Below are 11,504 nucleotides of genomic sequence, written 5' to 3'. Positions count from 1 at the left end.
TGGCTGACTCACCAAGTGCATTAATTATTTACTGCCTCTATATAATCGCCGGAAGCGCTTTCAATAGTCAAGTGGGGCTCTTAGTAAGAAACAAAAATGAATTCTTATGGATTAAAACGTTCGGATGAGTGGAAAGCAACTTATTTTTGTAGCTCGGTTTAGAATGAAGTTATTAGGAATATGGTATTTTATCGTGATCATATATCTTTGGAGAGTCAGATATGAAGGGGAGAATTATAGTCCTAAGTGATTGATTTTTGTGGGATTACATAAACACAGATTCGGATAAATTGCTATTCGGAGAATTAAGGATTTATAACTCTCCTTTTACGGCTATTTAGAATTAAAGAAAATTACCAAATTTCGTAATTTAAATTAATTGAGAGGTATTATTATTATTCCAAATGGTCAAGCAAAGAGGAAAGAATAATAGCACGTTCCTCAGACTGGAAGACCTGAAATTCTGGATGAGTTTCCACCGGCGAGAGAAGCGGCCAAGTGCTCCGACTTGGAATGGATGCTGCTCCATCTATTCTGGATACATCCGTATAATACCTATAGTAATTAGCAGGTATAAAATGTGGTTAGCTCCGCAGCGCTACAATAGATAATATTACTAATTATACCCTTCGTAGTTTTAATTCAGGTTAAGCTATGAGGATGGCAGGAATATAGAGTACTGATCCACCCATTAGTTGTAGATTATGTAAATAGTTGTATATAGTAGAGGGATGAATGTGTGAAGCGAATGTATTTATAAGTAAGAATAGAGAGTGAGTGATATGCTGTGGTAAGCACCTAAGACGATGCTGGCTGTATGGCGAAAGCCAATGTCAAAAAAAAAAAAAAAAAATCCGTCGTAGTATTCTAATTTCCAAAATGGTTTCGGATTTCCTTCCAAAACCTGTCACTGATCACTTAATCAGTTTGGTGTAAAGAATTTGTCTTCAACTAAGTATCTGTTTCACATTAGGCAATCAATAAATTCAAACACAAGTTTTGTTTCATCTCACTATCGTTTCGGCAAATCTATTATAATCTTCAGGGTAGTGTAAAATTTGTGGAATTTAACTTTAAGCTACATCATCATAACTGTTGACAACTGTTAATGGTAATAGATTTACCGAAACGTTGGTGGTGAGATGAAACAAAACTTGTGTTTGAATTTATTGATTGACCGCACCTCAATACTCCCCAAAATCATCGATTAAAAACGGTCGAAAACCAAAACTATCATGTTTTTGTAAAAATATTGAAAAAAAAAAAAAATTAACGAAACCTAGTAAGTATTTAAGGATTCTGTAAGTTTTGTGCATAAGTAAAATGTTTCAGAATTTAGAACAACTCCAACTTTACAATTAACGTAAACTATAAACAGTTTCCTGCTAAATTGCTATACCAATTATGTTATTTAACCAAAGAACTTGTAAAAAACAGTACTTTACTCTGAATTAAATCAACTATCATATAATAAGTAGGCTGACAATAAATAAAGGTTTGGACTGATTTCATCAGGACTGCAGAACCAAAAACAATTTGTCCTTGGGAGGCTCTTATGAGAGTAAGTCCCAACAAAATTCCCTCCTCTTCATTAAGAAATATTTTGTCTCAATTGATTTTCCTACATTGTTCGCATATTATTTGGTTGTGGCGTGGGGTTCCCAAGAAGGACATCAGTAAATCTTGCTTGCTTCGCAGTTTTTGAGAAGCAAGATTTATTTGGCTTACCTATTAGTAACCAAAAACTTTGTAGTTGCAAATATACTTTAGATGCTAATCTAATTTTGAAGTTATTGACCGAAGGTGTAAGATGCTCTCAGCCGTGGCGCGTAGTGAGTTCTAAGACTTCATTAGAAGAGTCAACATTTACTCCAGAAGAATTGAGGAATGAGTAGAAGTGCTCGGACTACTCATCTACAAGTAGTAAGAAAATTAATTTCTTGTATCTACAAATAGTAATGTGCACCATTACCATACTATATTAGTTCGCTTCTTCTTCCCAGCTAGTTAATACCAAAATACTACAAACAACTACTGCAGTAACATTAATCTTCGATCGTTCTTAAATGTATTGAAATTCTTTAAAATGTATTCAGAGCTAGTAAGTGCAATACTTAGTCTTCCCTCTCGGGACTGAATGAGTTTCTGTAACTTTAATATATTTTCTGAGATGGCTGTTGTTTTGAAGTAGTTTATCTTAAAATATTCGAATAGTTATTTGAGTTGACCCTGCTTCCTAGTTTTAATATTAGAATTGGATTAGGACAGGTGCGCCGTGTGTAAATCCTAGCGGTGGAAGTTGAAAGGAGAAGTGTCCCAGCAAAGCTGACTAATTCTCACATTGTACTTACAAATAGGTGAAGTATGAATTAAACATGTGCCGGCAGAGTGTACTCTAGATGGGCGGCAAGAGGGGAAAGGCACATACTGCGCGCTGGAGGCCGCAAGCACCACCTGCTACCGTTCACATACCGTCCTCACCAGCGCCGCTTCTACGCTCTCTCTCTCTCATTAATTCGGCCGCCTCCATTCAAGGCACGGCCGCCTCCACCAGTGCGTACGGTTCCCTATATTAGGAAAACACTTTTCCATCTTTTCAAATGTTATTCTTACCTAGCTTGCCGCCTCCTCCTCCTCCTAACCTCATCCCCCAATAACCACATGACTTTGCTTCATTGCCACACACCAAAAAAAAAAATCCCATTGTTTTCTAACACCCTAACAGCTTCACCCCTCACTAGCAATTCCTAACTTTCCTTCTATTTTTTACGACCCTCTAAAAAAAAAAATTAATTAAATCTACACCTTTTGTTCTAGCGGCAGAGTCGCAAAGGGAGAAAGAAGATAAGGGCCAAGGGAGATTCCATGGATTCATTCTAAGTGTGGATTTGGTGGCATTGCAGAGAAGGGAAATACTATTTTGGTTCCGCCTAGAATTTAGAACCGCATTAAATTAGCTGAATAACAATTGTTTTGGGGGCACATTATTCGTTGGAAGGGGCCGGACGAATTATATTGTAGCACCCTAATATTAACTTTGAAAATTAGACATAGAAGACAAAATATGGTTATTATTTCTATTGAGCAAAAGTTTCACTCCTCGCTTATCTTGTGCAACGCTGTTAACAATGAGCGGCTACCCTCCTGTTATTTATATGGTTAAGTCTTTCTGCAGTACCAATTAAACGCAACTCCCATCTACTAATGTATCTTTATATACATAAATATTTATACATTTATGTAATACGTTCGCTCAATGGTGTTACTATGATCAGGTGATGGTTATCTTTTGCTCCAGCGTGCTATTGATCGCAAGAAGGGAGAGAAGTCCTTCCCTAAATACTTCAGTTCCAACATTACCTTGAAAGACAATCCCATTACCATCCATTGATGCTTTCCATAATTTGGGTACTCATTTTCGTTCTTAGCATCTACGGAATGATGTCTGACATTACTCAGGTGCTTTTTTAAACGAAAATTTAAGCCTTAATAAGCAAAGCTGAAGCTATTTAAGATATTTAAGTATGTTCAAATTAAAACTTAATTCAGTATTTATTACTTTGCTTATTACAATCAGCGAAAGCAGGTTGTGTGATGTGATATAACATGTATTTCATTTAAATTAAACATTGCATAATAGTTCTTCTGTTGTTCAATAATTAAACATTATTTTTAACAAGATTTTGGATGCACAAATTTGTGAGGTTATATTTATTGCTTTTCAACATAATGTTTGAATCATAATTGCTTTTTACATAGCTCAGGTTTAACGGTTTAAACGGTACGAAATATTGAAGAAATTATTGCGCTTTACCATAAAAAAGTTATACATAAGTACATATAAATATCTGAGATTTTTTGAACATTCCTGCCTAAAGTCAACAAATTTTCTAAAATTATTGAATCATCATTATCAGAAATATATTTATTCAAATATACCAGTCTTAAAAAATTACATCTCAATAAGAAATGAATGAAAATATCTTAACCATTCGAACACAGTTTACAATTATCATCACTTTTGAAATGGTAAGAATTTGATCCTAACAACATTCTGTTCTGTTCAGCCGCTATTCTAACTTGGGCCAAAATTCTAATTTTATTCAAGCTCATATTCAGATTAATGTATTCTTCTTTCTGTTCAATTAAACTGAAGTCTTTAATTAATCGAAAATAAGAATTAAATCTAGAATCCAAAACAAACTGAATATCTTTTCCAATTAAATTCATTTTAAAAGCCCTTATTAAACTATGATAATTGTTTTTAGCTACATTTAAGTCACTAGCTCGCCAAATATCGTCCGCACCTATAGTAGGCAAATAATAATTTAATTCACTTGCCCAATTAAAAGGCACAGAGGGAATACTCATTATTTCATTCAATCTTAGAAAACATATTTTAGGTAAACGATTAGCAGACATTGACAACAGTGCCATCCACCATCTCAACATTCCCTTGAATACATCTTAACGTGCACCGATCCTGTTTCAAGCCTAATAAAGGCATCAGGAGTATTTCTTGGCAAGGCCAAAACTGATTTCACAAAAGACGACTGGCTTACTTCAATAATATCTGAATAGTTACAACCCCAAACCTCGGTCATACATAAATGTACACCATCAACAATCGAATTGTACTACCTAGCTATGACAGGCCAAAAGTTACATTATCTCGCTTTTAAAATATTCAAAACAACAGTTCGAGCAGATACACTCTTCGGTAAAAGGGAACTGCTGGCTTTCCGAAATTTGCCGGAAGAACTAAAAACAACACCTAAGTAATTAAAAGTGCGTGAAATTGTAATATTTTCATCACCATAAAAACACTTTTTTAGATACGAAAAGTTCCCCCCACCTCTAGAAAATGGAACTATGACAGTTTTATTTGTATTAACTGTTAGAGAGTTAATGGTACAGTACACTTTGAGGACTTTTAATAATTTCTGGGTTTCTGACCATGACGAGGCCAGCAAAGTAACGTCGTCTGCAAATTTCAACATTAACAGATTCGCTTCACTGTTCATACTGATACCATTAACTCCCCTTTCTTTAAAAAAAAAACTTTCCATGCCTGAGATAAAGAGGGCAAAGATAAGAGGGCTTAAAATCTCCCCCTGAAGTACCCCTTCCGTAACTGCTATTTTATTGGAGACATTACCGTCCTGGGACACTACAAAGGCGGCTGAATCACATAAATTTTTTAATATTCTTAAAAATTTCCCACTAATACCCATTTCATACAATTTTATCCAGAGTTTCTCGTGAGATACGCAAATACTTTTCGTTTGGGCAATCTTAGTTGTATATTAATCGCTGCAGACAAAGTGAAAATACAATCTCTACAACCTCTTCCAGAACGAAACCCCATTTGCTCTTCAGGAAGTAAACCCGACTGTTCAACCCAAACACTTAATCTATCATATAATACAGACGTAAATACTTTAACAATTGAGTTGAACATAGCGATCCCTCTGTAGTTTAACGGATCCAAGACATTACCTTTTTTACGTAATAGCTTTAATTTTATTTGTGACCAAGAATCAGGCTAGTATTCAGTATTAGCACATATTTTATTAAACATATTTTGTAAGTAATGAGTCCAAGCAGGCGGCAAAAATTTAAAACATTGATTAACTGTCTAATTTGTTTTACATTTTTTAATGCTGTTCATTACTTCATCCAATGAGATATTATCAAGAACGGATGAAACGGGGAATAGAAACTAATATCATTTGGTACTCTCCTTGTATTTCACCCCTCGGGCTGTTAGGGAAGTACGAGGGTCGTTTGAAAAGTCCGTGCAAAGTCAGAGAGATAGCACTACTGGCGCGTATCGAGGTTATGTTTAGTTAGTAGCATCTCTTGGAAGAACACACACCAAGTTTCAGCCAGATCGGTCTATTTCTTTGTGTTTGGCATTCGTTTGAATCGAGGAAGTCGAGTGATTTTCAAAAAATGGACGAAAAAGAATTTCGTGTGTTGATTAAACACTACTTTATGAAAGGCAAAACGCCTCAGGAGACTAAAGAGAAGCTTGATAAACATTATGGTGACTCTGCACCTTCGATTAGAACAGTTTATAAGTGGTTTCAAAATTTTCGGAGTGGCCATATGGGCACAAGTGACGCTGAACGTTCTGGACGCCCTGTTGAGGTTACTACTCCAGAAATCATTGATAAAATCCATGATATGGTGATGGATGACAGAAGAGTGAAGGTGCGTGAGATTGCTAGTGCTGTGGGCATCTCGAATGAACGGGTCATAATATTTTGCAGCAACATTTGGACGTGACAAAGCTATCCGCAAGATGGGTGCCGCGATTGCTCACGCTTGACCAAAAACGAAAACGTGTGAAGTGTTGCAAGGACGGTTTGCAGCTGTTCCAGAAGAATCCGCAGGACTTTAAGCGTCGTTTCGTCACTGTGGATGAAACATGGGATACATCACTACACTCCTGAGACCAAAGAACAATCTAAACAATGGGTTACCAAGGGGGAATCTGCGCCAAAAAAGGCGAAGACCGTTCCTTCGGCCGGAAAGATTATGGCGACTGTCTTTTGGGATTCGCAAGGAATAATCCTCATCGACTATCTGGAAAGGGGTAAAACTATTACAGGTGCATATTATTCATCGTTATTGGACCGTTTGAAAACCGAGCTGCAAGAAAAACGCCCACGATTGGCCCACAAAAAAGTCCTTTTCCATCACGACAACGCACCAGCTCACACCTCAGCAGTTGTGGTCGCAAAATTAATGGAAATAGGGTTCCAACTCGTTTCACATCCCCCCTATTCTCCAGACTTGGCTCCCTCGGACTACTATTTGTTCCCCAATATGAAGAAATGGCTGGCGGGAAAAAGATTTTATTCAAACGAGGAGGTGATTGCAGAAACGAATGGCTATTTTTCAGACTTGGACAAATCCTATTCTTCGGAAGGGATCAACAAACTAGAGCAGCGTTGGACGAAGTGTATAAGCCTAAAAGGAGACTATGTTGAAAAATTAAGTAGTTTTTATTTTTGCACGGACTTTTCAAAGGACCCTCGTAGAGTTGTGATCAATCTAAGCTAGATGCGTGGACAACCTTTCCTCTAACGTGCCACTTCAACGTCATATGATGACATCACGTTTTAAATATTAATAAAATTCAAGTGGGTAACTAAAAATCTAAATTTGAAGAAAACTGGCTGGCCAGAAAGGATCTTTGTTGTTCCAGAGAGAGAGATGATATTATATGAAAGTAAATAAGAAGAAATATGAACCCCGCATTAAATTACATAAATTGGATAGTTTAATCTGAAATTCAGGATGATGGTAGGTAATTGATTCACAATAATGAATAAAAATGTCATTCAGTTCATGATTCATGTGTCAGTGAAGGGTCATTCAAGGGCATTAAACCGTATCAATTTTCTACAATGAACAGGTCATGGGCGAACCGGAGCTTCCGCTCCTCCTAAACATGTCTTATCTATTCCATTATTTATGATACCTATTGATATTTAAATCACAAAAAAAGAAGTCTCTTACAATTGCACAGTGGTATCTATTGTAATACAAATACGATGGCTAGATTCAGAAATGTGGCGTCGTAATATTTATCTCCAAATTTTTTTAAAAAAGGTTATTTTTAAATACTTTAATTTGTTACATAGAAAAGATGTAAGCAAAGCAACAACAGTCATGCTCATGACATTATGAATTTATATTGATTTTCAGTGACCGCAAAAATATTATATTAAGGAATCAAATTAGCGAGGAATCGGTCCAAATAAAAACAACGATTCGTCTTTTTTAGCCAACGTTTCGACAAATATATTGCCTTCTTCAGGGCGTGGCTACGCGGGTTGGTTGAGTTACAGAAAACTGAGTAAGACGAGTTGTTGTTTTTATTTGGACCGATTCCTCGCTAATTTGAATCCTTAGTATTATAGTAGTGACATAGTAATTATGTAAATTGCAGGAAGGTAAAATCAAGTGTCTGTTCCACACCACACATCGTCAGATCATTCATTTATTAATAATTAACATTTCCATACGAATGAAATGTCATAATCAAAGTAATTTCCTGAATCATCAATACTCTAATCTGAATGTCAGAGATTGCCTTAGTTCAGATCTCCATTTTTGCATTCAGCCGGTCTAGAAGATTAGGCTTAGCCAAACTATTTACGTATTCGAAGTCAACAGTATTTTTAGCTTATTCTGTGTGTCTCCAATACAGGCAACACTGTCAATCACCGGACAATGAGCTGAAAGAATCTTCTAGGAAGAGAAACCTAAGGACTTGCAACTGAATTGGTGGCCGGGAATACAGTATGCGCTTACCACTCTGCTAATCTTTTTCCCTACTAACAGTATTAAAGGATATAAGATGGCTAAACAGTTCTCGGGTCTCCAATGACGTTCCTGTATCTGGCAAGACTTACATCATATCCCCTTGATCAGAACTATCACATCACGCGTCTGAGCTACCATGCTAGACAGCCCTTTAAGGAAAGTCGATTTGTCCTTTCTTGGTTTTACAGTTTAGTTTAGTTCAAAAGATATCTTTTCAGTTGAAAGGTTTACAATAAGCGCATCACACAGGCGAACGAGATTGTGATTTCTGAATGGCATGCATCTTTAGATCTGCAAGAATCTAGTTACTACATTGAACGTTTCCTTGGGAATTCTGTACGACCAGTCTATTAGCTATAAAATCATATTTTATAATATGTTGACTATTCATCACGCATAATGGATGCAATAAGCGACTGGTTGGTATAGAAATCATGAAAGTGCATATATTGAGGAAGTAGCTAAGTTGGCCAACCTGCCCCTGGTGTGCTGCATGGTTGCCTTTTGTGAAATATGATGTTTGTCGTGCGGCCCCGTTCCTTCTGTTGCACTTCCTCCTTCTCCTTACCCGCTCCCCCCTGTAACACTCCTGCCCCAAACAGAATATCTACCTTTTTTTGCCTTTTTTGCCCCTTCAGCACATTTTCACTCTAACTATAGTTTCACCAGGATGTTTACAAGGGATTTCCTTACTACTTTAGAGTTTGTTTATCTATCCGATCAGGTACTTAGAGAACACCAAATGAGACGTTTGTATAAACATTAGGACAGCTGCTTAGTATTTTTTTCTCTTAAATTTATGTCCATATGAACGCCTTTTTTTTGCTTTCAAACTACTCGACAAAAATCTCAACTCGAGGAATGCTTAGTCGAAAGTAGATGTTTCTTTTGTCTTAATAAACTATACTTCCATTAACATAAGATTAAGAATACATTAACACATCTAATTTGGCCGTCCAAAGGTTTCTAGCGTTCTAGCGTTAATATGCACATAATGGCGTGAACACTCACTTCTTCTTACTAAACTATTAAGTATTCTCCAAACTCCTTTTTTTCTTTTTGCGTTTATTGTGCTACAATCAGCGCGTTAGCGCTATAAGTAACAATGATACAATAGAGTAGCAAAATGATAAGGTAACGAGTGGAGAAGTTACCCAAAACATTATATGGTTAGTCACTCTCTTCACTGGAGAGGAGATCACGAGGCCACTGTCTTTTAAGTCGTCTTGTAGGGTTGTCAAGAAGAGTTCTAGAAGAAAGATGTTGAGCTAGAGGATTTATACGACCTTCACTCTTCGTCGCATTACTCTTCCTCCAATCTTCTATAACCTAACACCTCTACCAGTAGTGAACGTTGCCCGGCTACCTTGGGCTTCACTTAGACCGAAGACCTTCTTGGAACCCCCACACTAGACTTAAAAGAACAGAACTAAACAGACGCTATCGACTACTTAAAAAACTCTTAGACGACAGATCAAAATTCTCTCTGAACAACAAAAAACTTATTTATACTTCTATTTTGAAACCTATCTGGGCGTATGGGTTCAACCAAAAGCTCCAATCTCCAAAGGATTCAATCGCTACAATCTAAAATACTTCGAAATATCGTAAACGCTCCATTTTATGTCTCCAACCTGACTATACACACTGACCTTAACATTCCATTTGTCACCCAAGTTGCTAAAACACGATAGAGAAAACTCCACTTCAGCCTGCAATCTCCAAACTCGCAATATTTAAATCTTACCAAAATTATAGATTTTTTTTTTAACCGTACATTACACTGAACAGTACCCTTACAGCGAAATCCAGCCCCAACTACTTTGTAAGGACTGAAGTGTACCACTGAGAGAGAAAGAGTTACTTTCAGTTAAGGAATTTTCTTCAATGTCGTTTTTGATAAATTAAATCACTCATGAGTAATCAAAAGATAGGAGTGCAATAACAAAATAAAAATGGCACTATAAAGGAAATAAAGAAATGCCCTCATTCAAATTTTGCTAAAAAAGTTATTCAAATATAAGTTGTTGAAAGCTAATATGTAGTGTGGTGCTGGGTTCGATTCCCGGTCTCAGGACTTGGATTTTATTTAATGGATAATAAAAGAAATTTACAGTAAAGTATGTTTGCTAGTCGCTCCGTCCACGACACCTAATTGGTATTGGACGTAAAGCCCACCTGAAAAAATAGGCAATTACTTTACTTAGTAAACTTGTATGATTAGGAAAACAAAGTTTTTTGAGTTATATTCGCTTTCTTCCAAAATATAAAGGAACAAAGAGCACCTGGTCTAATAAGAATAATTGTATTGATTGATAATCTTTCGTAGTTTGATTTAAGGGTCATTAGGACTTTTCAACGCAAAGTAGTCAACTGCTGTAGTCAAGCGTAATATATGGCCCAAACTCATTGACAGTTTGAACTCGTACAATCAGCAACCTGCCTGGAGAAGTTGGACTGGCCACTTCTTCAGAACTCTTACGATCGCTGCGGACATCCTGGCCTCACAACGCGAGAAATACTTCCAGCAAAACACTCGTACAATAAGTATGGTAGGCAGAGATTAGTTTTTGTATTTAACTATTTGAATTTAGCGAACCTCCTCACACTAAACATTTAATGCTTTACCGACACCAACGATCTGTAACCAACCAAGGAAGCATTAATAGATCGTTTAGGACGCAGTAGCCACTCCTTTTCAAACTGCCAACTACATATAGAATTAGAAAAATATCAATAATATTCGTCATAGAATTTGAAAATTGACGTAGAAAGGGACTTCTTTATTTTACTGTACTTTATAAGTTGTTGATCAACATGTTCGTTAATTGAAATCAATAAAGTTTAAATTAAAAAAACTGGTATTTAAAATTAATATTGTATTTGTGGCATACTTCTTTGATAATTTCAGAAATCCAACCTGATTAGCGATCGTACATAAGTAAAATAAACATCAACTGACGGCAACCTGATTCTTAAAACTAATGGGTTTGTTCAGTTCTCACGCCTACAGGAATAATAATATATCTGTGGGAAGAGAATTATCTCAGTGGTTAGCAAACTGGATGCCCAAGAGGTGATACCGAGTTCGAATCCAGCTGTTGACCCTTAGATTTTCTTATCCTAGTACATAGATTCTTATAGCTCATGGTCCATTAATGAAC

Source organism: Rhodnius prolixus, unplaced genomic scaffold (genome assembly GCF_049639745.1).
Source record: "Rhodnius prolixus isolate KJV_2025 unplaced genomic scaffold, Rpr scaffold_1, whole genome shotgun sequence".
Classification (NCBI taxonomy): Eukaryota; Metazoa; Arthropoda; class Insecta; order Hemiptera; family Reduviidae; genus Rhodnius; species Rhodnius prolixus.
The sequence above is the reverse complement of the archived record's forward strand: the minus strand, read 5'-3'. Positions refer to the sequence as shown.